This window comes from Dipteris shenzhenensis, unplaced genomic scaffold (genome assembly GCF_047967505.1).
Source record: "Dipteris shenzhenensis isolate YYH24624 ecotype China unplaced genomic scaffold, Dip_SZ_1.0 scaf0066, whole genome shotgun sequence".
Classification (NCBI taxonomy): Eukaryota; Viridiplantae; Streptophyta; class Polypodiopsida; order Gleicheniales; family Dipteridaceae; genus Dipteris; species Dipteris shenzhenensis.
The window spans coordinates 1-15,000 of record NW_028239373.1 but is presented as its reverse complement, the minus strand read 5'-3'; the positions used below and the strand labels follow the sequence as shown (position 1 = coordinate 15,000).

The window sequence follows — 15,000 nt, the reverse complement described above, 5'->3', positions numbered from 1 at the left end:
ATCTCTTCCTCGTCCTACGAACCTTGAGGTGTATGAGGGTATCGTATCTCTTTCCTAGGCGATAGAGACACTTTATAATTAAGTGGATTTGTGTCTACGGGATGCAAACCTGTGTCAACACTAAGAATCTTCTCGAGAAACTTCGGGATTGCTTCGGAGGGGACGAGTTCTTCGAGCACGCGGAACCATTTCTTTGTTATTTATAATGAAGCAAAGGATGGTGCATCAACAACTGTTTGTTCCTCCTAGCCGGTGGAAGACTAGTTGGTGGGAGAGCCCAATGCCACGAAAGAAGCATGTTGGGTTCGTGAAGCAGTTCAAGAATTTCTATATTCCGATCTGCATAGCCGAGAATGTTTACGGTTCGAATCCGTATAGCCCTAATCTTTAGTGATGGGTCGGTCCCGTCCATCGCAGCGGAACTGATTGAAATTTCCTTTACGGGTTTACGCTAGAAGGGAGGGGGGGATTCATTAAGCCCCCACCTCGAGGGAAAACCCTATTCAAGCGAGCAAGGTAAAACCCTAACCTATTTGTTCTCTGCTTCCAAACCTCGAAATACAAATGATGTCGAATAAAGGCGCTTGCGGAGGTCCTCTCGGGAAGGGGTAAAGCAGCCCGTTACCTGTCATGTTGATATTATATATCTAAGTCGATCATCTCCATCGGGCCCGGAACGGGGACCCCCCCGCCCCTATCCGCGCCCTCCGCATCAGACTCGGGAACGATTTCGCCGCCCGCAATCCCGGCCAGTTCCCCGTATAACCGCTGCGTGTGATCGATATCTTGGGCAATCGGTTCCAAGAGTTGGAGCATCTGGGCTCCGCTCTCGGGCAGGGGGCCCTCGCCCCTATCCGCGCCCTCCCTCCTGGCACTGCCGCCACTTCATCTTTCCCTTTCTGTATCGGCCTGCGGCCCCGCCACAGTCTAAGTAAAAGAGAGATAATTCCCAGGGCAATCCCAACAGGAAGAAGGGAGTCATGGTGCCGGAGAACAGCCGCGGCAACTCCGAGGAGAAGAGGTAGACCCGGTGGTTCGCTAACCGAAGAGGCGCTTCCTCCTCCTGTTCCCCCCCCAGCTGGGGCTTCCTCTGCATCCACGGCCTGCTCTGTATGCGGGGCTTCCTCGATTCCGGGTTCATCTATGCCTGCGGCGGGGGCACCCGCTAAGGGATAAAGTGACTGCGCGGCCGCGGGGAGCAATGTTAACAAACGCCCGTGGTAGTATGCTAGCAGGCTCGCATACTCGGCTATCCGTCCTGAGTAATAAGACCGGAGGAAGGAAGGGCTTGAGCTTCCAACCTCCTCAAGCAGGGCCTGCGCAAGCTCTTCCGGCTTTGCCGCCCCGGGGCGGCCGGAAAGCACATCATTCGCCGTATCCACACCCCCTGCGCATTCAGAGAAGCTACGGATTAGGGGGAAAAGTACGCCGGGGGCAAACGTTGGGGCCATACCCCCGATTTGTTCCAGAAGGTGCTGGATCTCCCGCGTTTCCTCCGGCCCCAAGGGGTACCCCCCGGTTATAGCTTCGGCGATATGATTCCGCACGTGCGCTCCCAGGCTTACTGCAAACTCGTAGAAGTCCCCTCCCGCCGGAAAACGCCCTCCCGAACACTCCCTTGCAATATGATTTGCATCAACCCAATCGAGGGCTAGGGCAGCCCGGGCATCTTCTAAGGGTACATGTGCAAACTTTTCCATCACAGGAGCATGTTGTTGCCCCATTTCCTTAAGAAACGAAAGCCGCGGCTTTTCGCCGGTTAGCTCCCTATGCTTGAGCATTGCCAGATGCGTTACACCGCGCCGGGGGGAAAGATTGTGGGGGCTCCAGGGTGAAGAGGTGGGCAATAAGTTAGCCGTTCGGCCCTTCTGGGCGGAAGATCCAGAGGAATAGAACCTGTAAAGTGAATGACGAAAAAAATGACTACATAATGGTGTTGTGCGGTGGCAATAAAGCGATAGACCCCTTAAAGGTGCATCCGATTTCCTACCTTTGAAACTAACTTCAAAACTTTCCCTTCCCCGAATCATTTCCCTGGCGGGTTCCCGAGCTTTTTTGGCGGGTTTCCGAGCTTTTTTCGAATGAATGACTGTTTTCGTGATCAATTAACGAAATGGATTTGTAAACCATACGAAATCATTATTCACTGGAATGGGATAAGTAATTAATTTATGTAATCTCTCCGAGAGAGTAGAATCCACCAGGAGTACAATAGGTATTCATGATCGATTAGCTTCAAGTATAGCTATGAAATCTTTACGTGCATTCGGTACAACTAAACCATCCGGAATTTAGCGTGTCATCAGTCCTTCAAAATATTTTTGCATCTTTGAAAAACGTGGGCTGGAATGCTACGTGGATGAATATTAGAAGCGTTCTTCATATTTCATATGTTCCCAATTGGTTGAAAAACCACCAATCCGTTTGGAATTGATATAGCTCTAGTTGGTTCTTTTCGCCATTCTTTTCATTATGTTACTATACAAGGGATCCGTATTCACCAGCAATGAATGGCCTTCCCTACAAGTAGTAGATCCAATCACGTTACAAGCAATCTTCAAGAATAAAGGTGTTTTTTCCAAATCAATAATAGCCCTTCCATGTCTGAATCCGTGTGAATATCTTTGATGATATGGAGTAGGAGGTTTCCGATAGCCCAGATGTGCGCTTGTACTCGGTAATCTTTGAAAAATGACTCTCTTTTCCCTTCTGGAATGATATTTTTTCCTCTTTCTCCCAGCAAATAAAATCAATTCGCGCGTAAATCGTACTTATATTCCGTTGCTCTTCCCCGTCCGTTCTTGATATTTATGGCAGTTTAAAGGCTGGCAAAAGAAAAGGGCTAACCGCATTTCTGGACTTGTGCCGAGGGAGAAGGTTCCTGCTGGCCGGTTTCTTTCCTCATCAGGAGATAGGTTACACCTATATGCTTTGCTTCAGTTTCCTGTTCGGTAGAAGTTTCCTGCTTTAGGTGAGTGCAGGGGAGAAGCAAGGGAAAAGCAGAGCGCTTCCATGAAGGGAAAAGCAGATGGAAAAGCTTTAGGTTCCGGGAAAAGCTTTAGGTTCCGGGAAAAGCTTTAGGTTCCGGGAGAAGCTTTAGGTTCCGCTTCTGGCAAAGGTTTAGAAAAATGGGTTCAAGAAGGTTAGGTTCTTCAACGGCGCCACTCGAGATGGAGGCTTAATTACTCCTCCATCGGGAACCCAGGGGAACCGCTTTGCCTAGCTGATCCTTCTAATACTCAATTCCGGCAACATGAATCCTCCATCGGCAGGGGAACCGCTTCCTGTTTCTTCCTGCCTGCAAAGCCTAGCTTCATCATCTTATTCGTGATCGCTTCCCCGGAATGCTGCCAGCAATAATCGAAAGAGGATTGGGATCGAGGGGAAGAAAAAGAAGCGGAAAGCTGTTGTTCATTCCCATGGAACAGATTCGAAGTCTGTCGGGGAAGAGCCACTTTCCCAACCCAAAAAAAAGTGTTGTTGCCCTCAAGTTTTCCTGCTAGCCCTTGCCGTTGCTAAAAGTGCCATAACATTTTTATTGACCCAATTTCCCCTCTCTCCTCTCATGAAGGCTAGCGTTTTCGCGCGCGGGAACCCGACAACAAGAACGCGGGGTCTACAGGTCAAACGCCTCCAACGAGTGCTACTTTCCCTGCTCGTACGCTGGCCTTCTTGCCTTCAAATGATTGGGTTCCCCGATTGGTTATGACGCGAACCCGCTAGATCAGCCAAAACCATCTGCTCATCCCACTGAAAGCCACTCCACAAGAACGAGAGTGCTCAACGATGGGCAAGCTCCTTCCACTGAATCCGCTGATGCGTGGCTAATCGAGGCTACGAGGCACAGAGCCAAAATCCGGGGTCCCTTCTGGGCTGGGAAACCTGGATAAGTTCATAAGTTCTAGGCCCCTAGAAAAAAACTCTGTTCTGCCCGCCCATCGTCCGAATCATTCGTCCGGAACCGAGCTGCCAAGGCTGGAAGCGAGCATTTGATCCGGTTCACGCGTGAAGGAGAGGTGTAACCACACAGACATTCCGTGGGATGGTAAGGTGGAACCCCCCCATTCCCCTAATAAAATGAATGAATTCTGCAATACGGGGAAGAACGGTACGAAACGATTCCAATGGTTCCCCGGGGTAGGTAGGGATTCAGGTAGGTATGACATAATTTTTTGGAACGGAAATCGAATTATTGGGGGGAAAAAATAGTACTACCAGTTGGATGCAATACATGTGTATTATTTCATTCAATACTGAATCACCCACGGAAATGGCACCTGAATCAATTACCATTTTAACCAATCGAATTGATCGATACGAGTCGATCTTCTATTCCGCTGGATAACCGAAGCAATGGATAACCCAATAGCAGCTTCGGCAGCTGCGACGGCTATTACGAATATGGAAAAGATTTCTCCCTTCATTTGTTGATCGTCAAGAAAATTGGGGAATGCTACGAGATTTCTATTGACGGCATTCGGAATCAGCTCGAGACACATCAGTGCCCTAACCATGTTTCGACTCGTGATTGATCCGGAAGAGCCACCCGAAAAGCAAGCGATTTTCCCGCCATTTCCCGAGCCATTTCTTTTCCGAATTCCAAATCCTGCCATTTTCCCACCTTATAGAATGCATGCATGCCATTTTTCCACCCGAAAAGCAAGCAAGCTCCGATTCGATCCAAAATTCATCGTCGAATATTCCGTATCAGTCACCGACGTTATCGTATAATAATAAGAAATGATTGTTGCTTTCGCTTCCATTACGGGTAGAATTCTTTCATTCTCTCGAAGATCAACGTAAAGTAAGATTAATCGTCTCGCTTGGCATGAATCATTAGGGTTTTCTGGTTCTGCGTTCTCGGTTCCTCGAAGAGATTCCAGGAGATTTCGACCGGAAGGAAGATAAAGGTCTGCCGAAATCACAGCGGGAAGGCCTCAGGCTGCCCGACTCACCACCCTTTCTAGTTAGTTCGAATCCGACTTCCGTTCATTATGACTGCAAGGCTTGTTGTGACGACTTCCAATTCCAACCGTGGGTTTTCGAGCATACGCTGAAAGTGGTGGTGCCTCCCCGAAAATCCCGCTCAAATCCCCGCATCCCGCCGGCAACACAACGGCCCGTAAGTGATCGCCTAGATCTACCCTCGAGGAGGACGAGGGTTCATCAGCGGAGCGGTTCCCCGATGGACTACTGATCGCATCCTCTTCGGGAGGCCCTGCCCCGTGTCTCCTCCTCCATGAAGGGATACATCCATATTGGTTCTGGATTAGCTCAGTCGGTAGAGCAGTGGACTGTTAATCCATGGGCCGCAAGTTCGAGTCTTGCATCCGGAGTTGGGAGCCAAAGGCAAAAGAAACCGAAAAATTTCATAGAAATACTTTCTTTTGTTCACTGAATACGGTCCACCGGGATAACGTGAAGGGAAGCCTGCTAAGCGCCTGAAAGCTCACTATAAGCAATGCCTCAGGCTTATGGAATTCGAACAAGAACTTCAAAATGAAACCTTGAGACGAGTCGTCGGGCATATACAGAAGTTCATAACATGGAGTGTGGTTTGGGCGATGCAAAGCAAGTATGGCTTTGTATCATGGAGCAGTTTCTATCGAACCTCCGAACCCCAAATCACATCATCATTGAATAGGGTTCGGCTCAGAGAGAGTTGAACTGGATCAATGAAAGAATAAATACTCGAAGAAAGGTCTTCACGCCCTTCCCTTCCCTTCCCTTCCCTTCCCTTCCCTTCCCTTCCCTTCCCTTCCCTTCCCGCGTGGAGGAGGAACCGTCCAGTATCCCCTCCGTCTTCAAGTATTTCCTTGAATCTGCAAAAACTATCCGGAAACTCAGAAAATATCTCGTTTCCGCGTTTTTAACCAAAAAACCGAGTTTGATCCTGGCTCAGAATGAACGCTAGCGATATGCTTAACACATGCAAGTCGAACGTTGTTTTCGTCCCTTCATGGAACAGTTGAAAACAAAGTGGCGAACGGGTGCGTAACGCGTGGGAATCTGCCAAACAGTTTGGGCCAAATCCCGAATAAACGAAAGCGAAAAAGCTTCGATAAAGCGTTAAAGCGCTGTTTGATGAGCCTGCGTAGTATTAGGTAGTTGGTTGGGTAAAGGCTGACCAAGCCGCAGATGCTTAGCTGATCTTTTCGGACGATCAGCCACACTGGGACTGAGACACGGCCCAGACTCCGTGGGGAGGCAGCAGTGGGGAATATTGGACAATGGGCGAAAGCCTGATCCAGCAATATCGCGTGAGTGAGTGAAAAACGTCGCGTTAGCGAGGAAGGGCAATGCCGCTTGTAAAGCTCTTTCGTCGGGTGCGCGATTGTGACAAGACTCGAGGAAGAAGCCCCGGCTAACTCCGTGCCAGCAGCCGCGGTAAGACGGGGGGGGCAAGTGTTATTCGGAATGACTGGGCGTAAAGGGCACGTAGGCAGTGAATCAGGTTGAGAGTCAAAGGCGCCAGCTCAACTGGCGGAATGCTTTCAAAACCAATTCACTCGAGTGAGATAGAGGGGAGTGGAATTTCGTGTGTAGGGATAAAATCCGGAGATATACGAAGGAACGCCGAAATAGCGAAGGCAGCTTTCTGGGTCTCTACTGACGCTGGGGTGCGAAAGCTTGGGGAGCAAACAGGATTAGATACCCTGGTAGTCCATGCCGTAAACGATGAGTGTTCGTCCTTGGTCTGCGGATCGGGGGCTCAGCTAACGCGTTAAACACTCCGCCTGGGGAGTACGGTCGCAAGACTGAAACTCAAAGGAATTGACGGGGGCCTGCACAAGCGGTGGAGCATGTGGTTTAATTCGATACAACGCGCAAAACCTTACCAGCCCTTGACATATGAACACTTGACGTATGAACACTTGACATATGAACAAGTGTGCTTGTCCTTAACGGGATGAAACGAAAATTCATACAGGTGCTGCATGGCTGTCGTCAGCTCGTGTCGTGAGACGTTTTTGGTTAACTCCTATAACGAGCGAAACCCTCGTTTTGTGTTGCTAAGACATGCTGCTCTCAAAGGATCAATGTCATCATTCACCCCCTAAAGCAGGAACATAGAACATGGGCTTCCGGCGAACGGTTCCGACGAGCGAGCCACCCGGTAATGGATGGTAAGTGAGCCGGTACCTGGGCCCATGAATCTGTGTTCAGTCTTAGGCCGGGATTGATGACACTCCCTCTGTGCCGATGTTGCACTCACAAAAGACTGCCCGTAGTTCTACTATGGAGGAAGGTGGGGATGACGTCAAGTCCGCATGGCCCTTATGGGCTGGGCTACACACGTGCTACAATGGCAATTACAATAGGAAGCAAGGCCGTAAGGCGGAGCGAATCCAGAAAGATTGCCTCAGTTCGGATTGTTCTCTGCAACTCGAGAACATAAAGTTGGAATCGCTAGTAATCGCGGATCAGCATGCCGCGGTGAATATGTACCCGGGCCCCGTACACACCGCCCGTCACACCCTGGGAATTGGTTTCGCCCGAAGCATCGACCAGGGATCACCCATTACTAAAGTGTTCCACGCCTAGTTGAGTGTGGCCCACTTTGGTATTGGTGGTCTTCTTGGCGCATACCACGGTTGGGTCAGTGACTGGGGTGAAGTCGTAACATGGTAGTCGTAGGGGAACCTGTGGCTGGAGGGAATCCTAAAGGAAGGCGCCAGCGTCCCTCCATTAACTGTACTAACGTCGGTAAAGTCAATTCGTTGGGTAAATGGCCGGGCGCTATGCGCGAGGAGAAAGCGCTATGCGCGGGGAAAGTTAGGCAGATTCGGGCTAACAAGAAATGCACTTTCCCAGGACGGCAGATTACTTTGGCCGGGCAGAAGTGGGCACTTTCCTTTAGGGAGCCACGTGCAAATCCACTGAGAATGGAAATTTCGTATATAGAATCCGCAATTGGACCATGGAGTGCAAATCCACTGAGAATTGTCCAAGGAATGGAAATTCAATCTTGCTTTCTTTGGCGTACCCACCGCGGAAAGGCATCGATTCCGGGAAGGAATTTCGGAATTGCGTATTCTAGTGGATGCGGCAAAGGCTCGCCGCACCCACCAAGAAGTTGGGCTCGCACTATCGTATCTGTTGGGGGAGCGTTGGCTCGCACTCCCCGGCAAGTTGAACGGTTGAATCATGTTGGCACACCATCGACTTTCCCTCGGCACCATTCCACGGGTTCGATTCCGGGATAGCCTTAAACTGCCATGAATATCCCCAGCTTTAATAACCAACACCACAAGACATGCCTGGAAACGGAAGAATGATTACAGAGCAAATGGCGACGAGTATCAAGGGAAAATTGAGGATTCTACAGGACGACTTCGCCGAACACATGGGCACGCTAAGAAACTTCCCCGGCCGCCCGGGGCCAGGCGATCTCAGTGAGCTCTCGGAAACCCTTTTTGTTATCCGTGACGCCACCCTGCCGGATATGCAATCGGTAGCGAGGCCTTTGGTGCAATTCGGACCGCCGTTCGATGAGTTGATGGAAGCTATAGACTGGGCTCTCGCCCCCCTGTGGCAAACCCCGCTTCCAAATTCACGCCGAGGCCTTCAGCCTATCCTGCCCCTATTGACACGAGTTGGGATCAAGTGGGAACTCACCGTAACCGAGATCACCGAAAAGGTAAACCTGGGGTTGGACGTGCGAATATGGGATTATTTCGAGCCAAATGTGTTTCTTTTTTATTTTCCTCCTATTTATGAATTTGCCCCTATTTATCTCTATTTAGTCATCAGTTTGCTACTTTCCTTGATCCTAATCGGTGTTTCTTTCGCATTTACTTCAAAAGGTTCGGCTTATCCGGATAAATTGTCAGCTCACGAATGCGGTTCCGACCCACTTGATGATGCCAGAAGTCGTTTCGATATATGATTTTATTCGGTCTCCCCTCCATTTATTATCCTCGATTCGGAAGTGACCCCTTTATTTCTCCGGGCAGTATCTCCGAACAAGATTGGTTGGTTCGGATTTTGGTCTATGATGGTGTTTGCATGGATTTTGACCATTGGATTTTCTCATGAATGGAAAAAGGGCGCTCCGGATTGGGAGTAACCGACGTTGGAAAGTCAAGCTCCAACGAGGCAGATGCATGATAAACGCTTGGCAGCTTGTTAGGGCCGTACGCAGAAGGAAAAACCCAGATTGCGAAATACGCCAAATACTACTACTACTACTACGGCCAGATGACTTTCGATTCTTAAATAGCCTTTATTTCCTACACTTAACTAGCATTCGATAGATTATCTAACTCTGAGCAATATAAGTTATCGGCGGGGGTTTGGTTCGTTAGCTGGTCCTCGTTCAGTCATTTAGATCATTACCGGCGTCTTCTCAGCTATGCATCATACACCCCATGTCGATCCGGCTCTCAACAGCGTGGAGCACATCATGAGAGATGTGAAAGGAGGCCGGTTGCTTTGTTACATGTATGCCAATGGGGCCAGTATGTTCTTCACTGCAGTTCATATTTATATTTCCTGCGGTTCGTATTATGGAAGTTATACCAGTTCTAGGGAATTCATTTGGTGTCTTGGAGTGGTCATCTTCCCATTAATGATCGTCACTGCCTTTACAGGCTATGCATCCCCTCGGGGTTAAATGAGCTTTCGGGGAGCTACAGCAATTACCAGCTCAGCCAGTGCCATACCTGTAGTAGGAGACACTATAGTCACTCGGCCTCGGGGTGGTTTCCCCGTAGACAATGCCACCTCAAATCGTTTTTCCAGCCCTTATTACTCACTCCTTTCCGTAATTGCAGGCGCCAGTCCTATTTATTCGGCTGCATCATATTAATACGGGTCCAATAATCCATTGGGTATAAATTCTTCTGTGGATAAAATTGTTTCTCATCCCTATTTTCACGTCAAAGATCCAGTAGGTCGGGTAGCATTTGCCATCTTCTTCTCCATCCGGCTTTTCTACGCACCTAATGTCTCGGGGCACCCCGACAATTATATGCCTGCGAATCCGATGTCCACCCCGGCTCATATTGTACCAGAACGGTATCCCTCACCAATCCATGCCATTTCGCGAAGTATCCCCAACAAATTAGGAGGAGTGGCCGCTACAGGACTAGTCTTTGCGTCACTATTGGCCTTACTTTTCCTCAACACTTCTGCAGTACGGAGTTCAAGTTCTTGACTAATTTACTAAAGAATGTTTCGGTTGCCTCTGGCCGATCGCTTACCCTCAGGTTGGATTGGATGTTAACCAGTGGAGGCACCGTACGTTACTATTGGATAAATGGCTTCTGTAGTGTTTTTCCCCCATTCCGCTATCACGCCTATTCCTGGCCAAATAGAAACCAGATTAATAATGAATGCCGACGATACTACGATAAGTCGGCACTTCACCCGTTTCGCTCCCATCGTTGCGCGCACGCCCTCAGCAAACCGAAAGCAAACCGAGCCTCTGAAAAAAAAATTGTTTCTTCTGGAAAAAAAATGGGGAAGGGCTTTTTGCCAAATATTACAGGGCGGGATGAAGGGAGCGATTGCGAAAGGGGGGACTTGAACCCCCACGAGTGGCCTCACTACCACCTCAAGGTAGCGCGTCTGCCATTCCGCCACTTCCGCTGCTTCGCATGGCTCTGTCGCCTAACAGAATTACACTGAAGCCTTCGATAAGCGCCACCTCCGGGACAACGCCTTCAAGCTGTCGTATTGGAAGTGACTTCCAGTTCCAGTTGGATCGCGATTACCTCCCTAGCAAGCGTTCCAGCTACTTCTGAGACAAGCGAAGCGGCAATCGGTCAGGTAAATTGAATGGATTGTTGGCGAGGAGGGCTAGCCGGGTCAGCCAGGACGAGATGCGGATTCGAACCGCAACCTCTCGGATTTTGTTCTCCGCCTCGGGAACATCTTTCCCTCTTTTTTCCGTTTGTTCTCACTCGAAACAACGTAACTGAGGTTCGCCGGATCCGGCGCCACACAGGACTTGCTGAGGGCGGCGGAGAACCTCCGTCTTCAGTGGGGGCGCCGGGAGGGCAAAGTGGTAACGTTGTGAAAAAGCAAATGGTTTGTGAGGAATGTCTGTATTAGAAGCGGCAGTTCCGTTAGCAAGTTCGGGAGCTCGCGGTAGCGAGCGAGCAGTTCCGTCAGCAAGTTCCAGCAAGTTCGGACGGAAGCGAGCTTTTTCTTTGCCGAATGCCCGTCCAGCTGCACTGAGGGATTGATTTGACGGCTCACGGGCCTTGCCGAGCTACACCGCTCCAAGAGGATAGATCCAAATTCATCAATCTTGGAAAATAGCAGCGCGTTGTCACCCTTGGCAACTGGCATTTTTTTCCCTAAACTCCTGGGCAACTGTCATTTTTGTCCCCAAACCTCCCATCCTTGGCAACCCCAGCGTTTTCCCCAAACAAACCCCCATCCTTGGCAACCCTGGCGTTTTCCCAGCCACCTCAGCCACTAGCTTCTTTGTCCCTAACCCTTCCTCCTTGGCCACTAGCTTCTTTGTTCCTAACCCCCCTAACGGCGCGTTGTCCCGCCATCCTCTATGCGCAAGCGGAATGCTACGCTTTCCCTACGGCCTAATTGCCTTTCTATAGACGAAATTTTCAGTGCACACGGAGTGGAGTTCTTAAAGTCGATTTTCCGGCCCCTCCCCATTGAATGCCAGAAAATAATCTCCGAATGCGCCTCAAATGCCCAACGAACGAAGGCCAGAAAATTCCCTTCGAATGCGGTCGACTCTAACGTTTGACTGCGCCAAAAGGCGATTCCTTGCTTTTCGACCATGGTGGGGGATCGGCCAATAGGCCTGAATTTAGGCCGCTGGCATACTTAAGCCAGTTCTCGCCACACCTTCCTTACCTTAAAAAGAGGCTACCTGAAACACAAGATCGCTGCTCTATTTTTTTCATGAACAACCTGACAATACATCGCAAACTGCCGGGTCTAATGCTCCTTTGCTGTTGTGAAAGCAACCCCGTCTCAAGGTTTCAGTTGCCCAATGAATTATTGAGCTATTTCCTTGTGGTAAGACACGAGGCTGCTTACAATACACACTGATCAACGACAAATTCGTCGTATGGATTCTGCTGGTTGGTTGGCCCGTTCCTTCAACTCGGCAGTTAGGGAGGACGACAGGGAACGAACTGTACATGGGAATAAGAAAATCAATCAATCAATAAGTCTTGCCTCGGTAACACGCCCAATGCAATCCCCGACGATCCTGGCCGAGACTAGATGAAATGGTCACTGGTTTCCGTTTCAATGATTTCTTCCCCGCTTATGTCAGCTCTTGCCCCCCCGGCCTTCACAATTCCTATGCTGGTCGCTCCATTTCTCGAGTCAAGCCATAATCCCAATACTCCAAGGTTACCGCTAGATCTTTTTCCACCCCTACAGCTCTGGAAACTGATCCTGGATCAGGGCGATTACTGCGATTGACGAAGAATGGTATGTGCTTGAGTGCAATCCATCGGAATGTTGGTCGGAGCCTTGGGTCTGGCATCGGTGGATCCCTCGCTTGTCGAGACGCTGTCACTTGGTCGCTCGCGCCTCGATAATGGGCTAGCTTAACTAGAGGGAAAGGGAGAATTATTCAGAACGAACTCCACCAGGAATCTTTCAATCGATAACCACCATGTCTCATCTGACCCAGTCTCGGGGCGTCAAAACGGTGACGAATTCACGGATTGGACCGTGTTAGGCCGGGGCAAGGGCCATGAAAACGATGGAATGGAAAGGCCTCCGCTCCATTTCCCCCCACAGGCCAGCCGAAGCTTGGGTGGGAAGTAATAATAGTAATAATAGAGCCCGCATAGCTTGGGTAAGCAAGGCGCAAAGCATCAAGTTCTACGAGGGACTAAACAAACAACAAGTCTAGCCGACAGTGGAAATCGGAAAAAACCCGGCCACCTCACGATCGCCAGAGAGTCCGAAGGCCTGCTACACTCCTACGCTTTGAGGAGAGCCACCTTATGATCGCCAGAGAGTCCAAAGGCCGGCTACACTCCTACGCTTTGGGAAGAGACCGTTAGGTCTCGCAGCCTTCTCTCTCCTCGGTTTCTTTCATAAGCTCTCGAAAGAATAGTAATTCGATATGGCAGTTGATTATTGGTAGCTCTAAGCTTATGATCTTGCTGGGAAAGGGATGGATGTCTGAGCGGTTGAAAGAGTCGGTCTTGAAAACCGAAGTATTCAGAAGAATACCGGGGGTTCGAATCCCTCTCCATCCGTGAGTACGGCCATAAGTTAGCATTCTCACGTTTCCCACCCCGATTTGAAGAGCGCTTCTTGTCAGTTATGAGCAGAGCCGAGCCTAAGAGGTTAAAAGAGATCGTCACAATTTCATTTATGACGCGTCTAGCCCAATAGGCTCTATTTCATTGAGCGAATTACGCTGCCGAGAGAATCAAAATATACGGCGGTGTTTCAGCTTCCCCTAATTGCTACGCCATCTGAGCCTTGCTCCGCTACCGGCGTTCCTGGCTTTATCCAGTTAGCAGTGAAGAAGTTCGGGTTTTTCAATAAGAGCGTTTTGAATCGACGTGCGGATATGATGGAATTGGTAGACATGCCAGGTTTAGGTTCTGGTGACCAACGTCGTGGGGGTTCAAGTCCCCCTATCCGTAGCAGTTGGAACCTCGAAGTTATGCCATCACTAGGCCTCGCCGAAATCAAATGGGTTTCTTCTCTCCGGCCTTCAATCATTGGGCGAATAGTCCCCCTAACCCGAAGAGTGATCTTTGAACGTATATACGAACTGTCATAACTACTCAATCACGTGTTTCAGGTTTGGGTATAGCAGGACTTGAACCTGCGACCATTAGGTTAAAAGCCCAATGCTCTACCAACTGAGCTATACACCCGAGTATTATTGTTATTATTATTATTACTAATTATGAGATAGATTTCTATGTAGTAATTGAACGGCAAAGAACAACTCTGACCTAGGCCGGGCGTATCGCGATGGCATTCTAGTAGTATACATGAATGAATGTTACCTAGGCAACTATCCCTTGGTTCAGACGCTTCATTTGCGGAACGAGATAAATAAAGGTATAATAATGAATCGACAAATCATGTGCTTCTAGGAACCTTCTCGTTAATCGAACTCGCCATCCAATAGAAGGAGTTGGCAAGGCTAGCTGGTCCTCGGGGTAGATATAAGAGAGTTCTCGGGATTGGGCATTATTCTTTCTCTCTGTTATCCTCGTTTCTTCCCGAGTCCCTGGGGTGTAAGCTAATGCAATTGCTCCTACATACCCAACGCGAAATATCATTTGCTTTCCATGAAATTGCATTTACGTGAAGGCGACGGATTGGCCAGCCTGAAGCTCTTTGTTTTTGAAGGCTCTGAACGGATTGGCCAGCCTGCCGGGATTGCAGTTTCCAGTTCCCGGCCGGCCGTACAATGTGCAACTTATCCCGATTGAGGTGAAAGCGGAAGCCAGGGCCGCCCGCTGAAGCTGCTTCGGCCACTCTCGGGAAGCACTGGAGTAGTGATCCAGTAGCCGAGCTGTTAGGGGCCCGGGGTGGTGATACACCACCCCCACCTTGACTGAAAACGCTTCGCGTTCTCACCCTTAACTCCCATGCATATGGAAAAGAGGGAGAGAAGGAAAAAACCGAACAAACTTAGACGTCGTTGAAAGGAATATTTGAGCATGATTTTTTCGCGCTTTTCCCAGAGATCTTTCCCATTAACGCAACTATTACTTCGCCCATTTATGGAGTTCTATTTAGTACTTTCAAACAATATGACTATCTACTGTTAGTACGTAATGCGGGTTGGCTTGGTTTACTTAGTGTTATGCGCCTAGGAGGGCACGTCCTGGAATGCGAAGGTTGAAAGCCATCGCTCGGATGGACTCCCCAACCGGCAGGGATCAGACCGCTGCCGGGAACCATAGCATGGGGACTATCCGCTCGCCGCAGGGCTAATTGTACGCAACAGGAGCAAGGTAACTCCCCCCAGGTGGGGTGTTCCGGAAGGCACTTGAGTCCGAACGCTATTATTCATGTGCGACCAAC

The 15,000-nt window shown here is 49.6% G+C and overlaps 1 non-coding gene and 1 pseudogene across 1 annotated transcript; one reads left to right on the top strand and one right to left on the bottom strand.

Annotated features, from left to right (window-relative positions):
* The first annotated feature begins 5,880 nt into the window (after positions 1 to 5,880).
* LOC147879230 (18S ribosomal RNA) lies at positions 5,881 to 7,661 on the top strand (annotated as a pseudogene).
* A 6,101-nt stretch (positions 7,662 to 13,762) lies between these two features.
* On the bottom strand, positions 13,763 to 13,835 carry TRNAK-UUU (transfer RNA lysine (anticodon UUU)). The gene has a single exon. It is a non-coding gene; the product is annotated as a tRNA-Lys (tRNA).
* Positions 13,836 to 15,000: the final 1,165 nt, after the last annotated feature.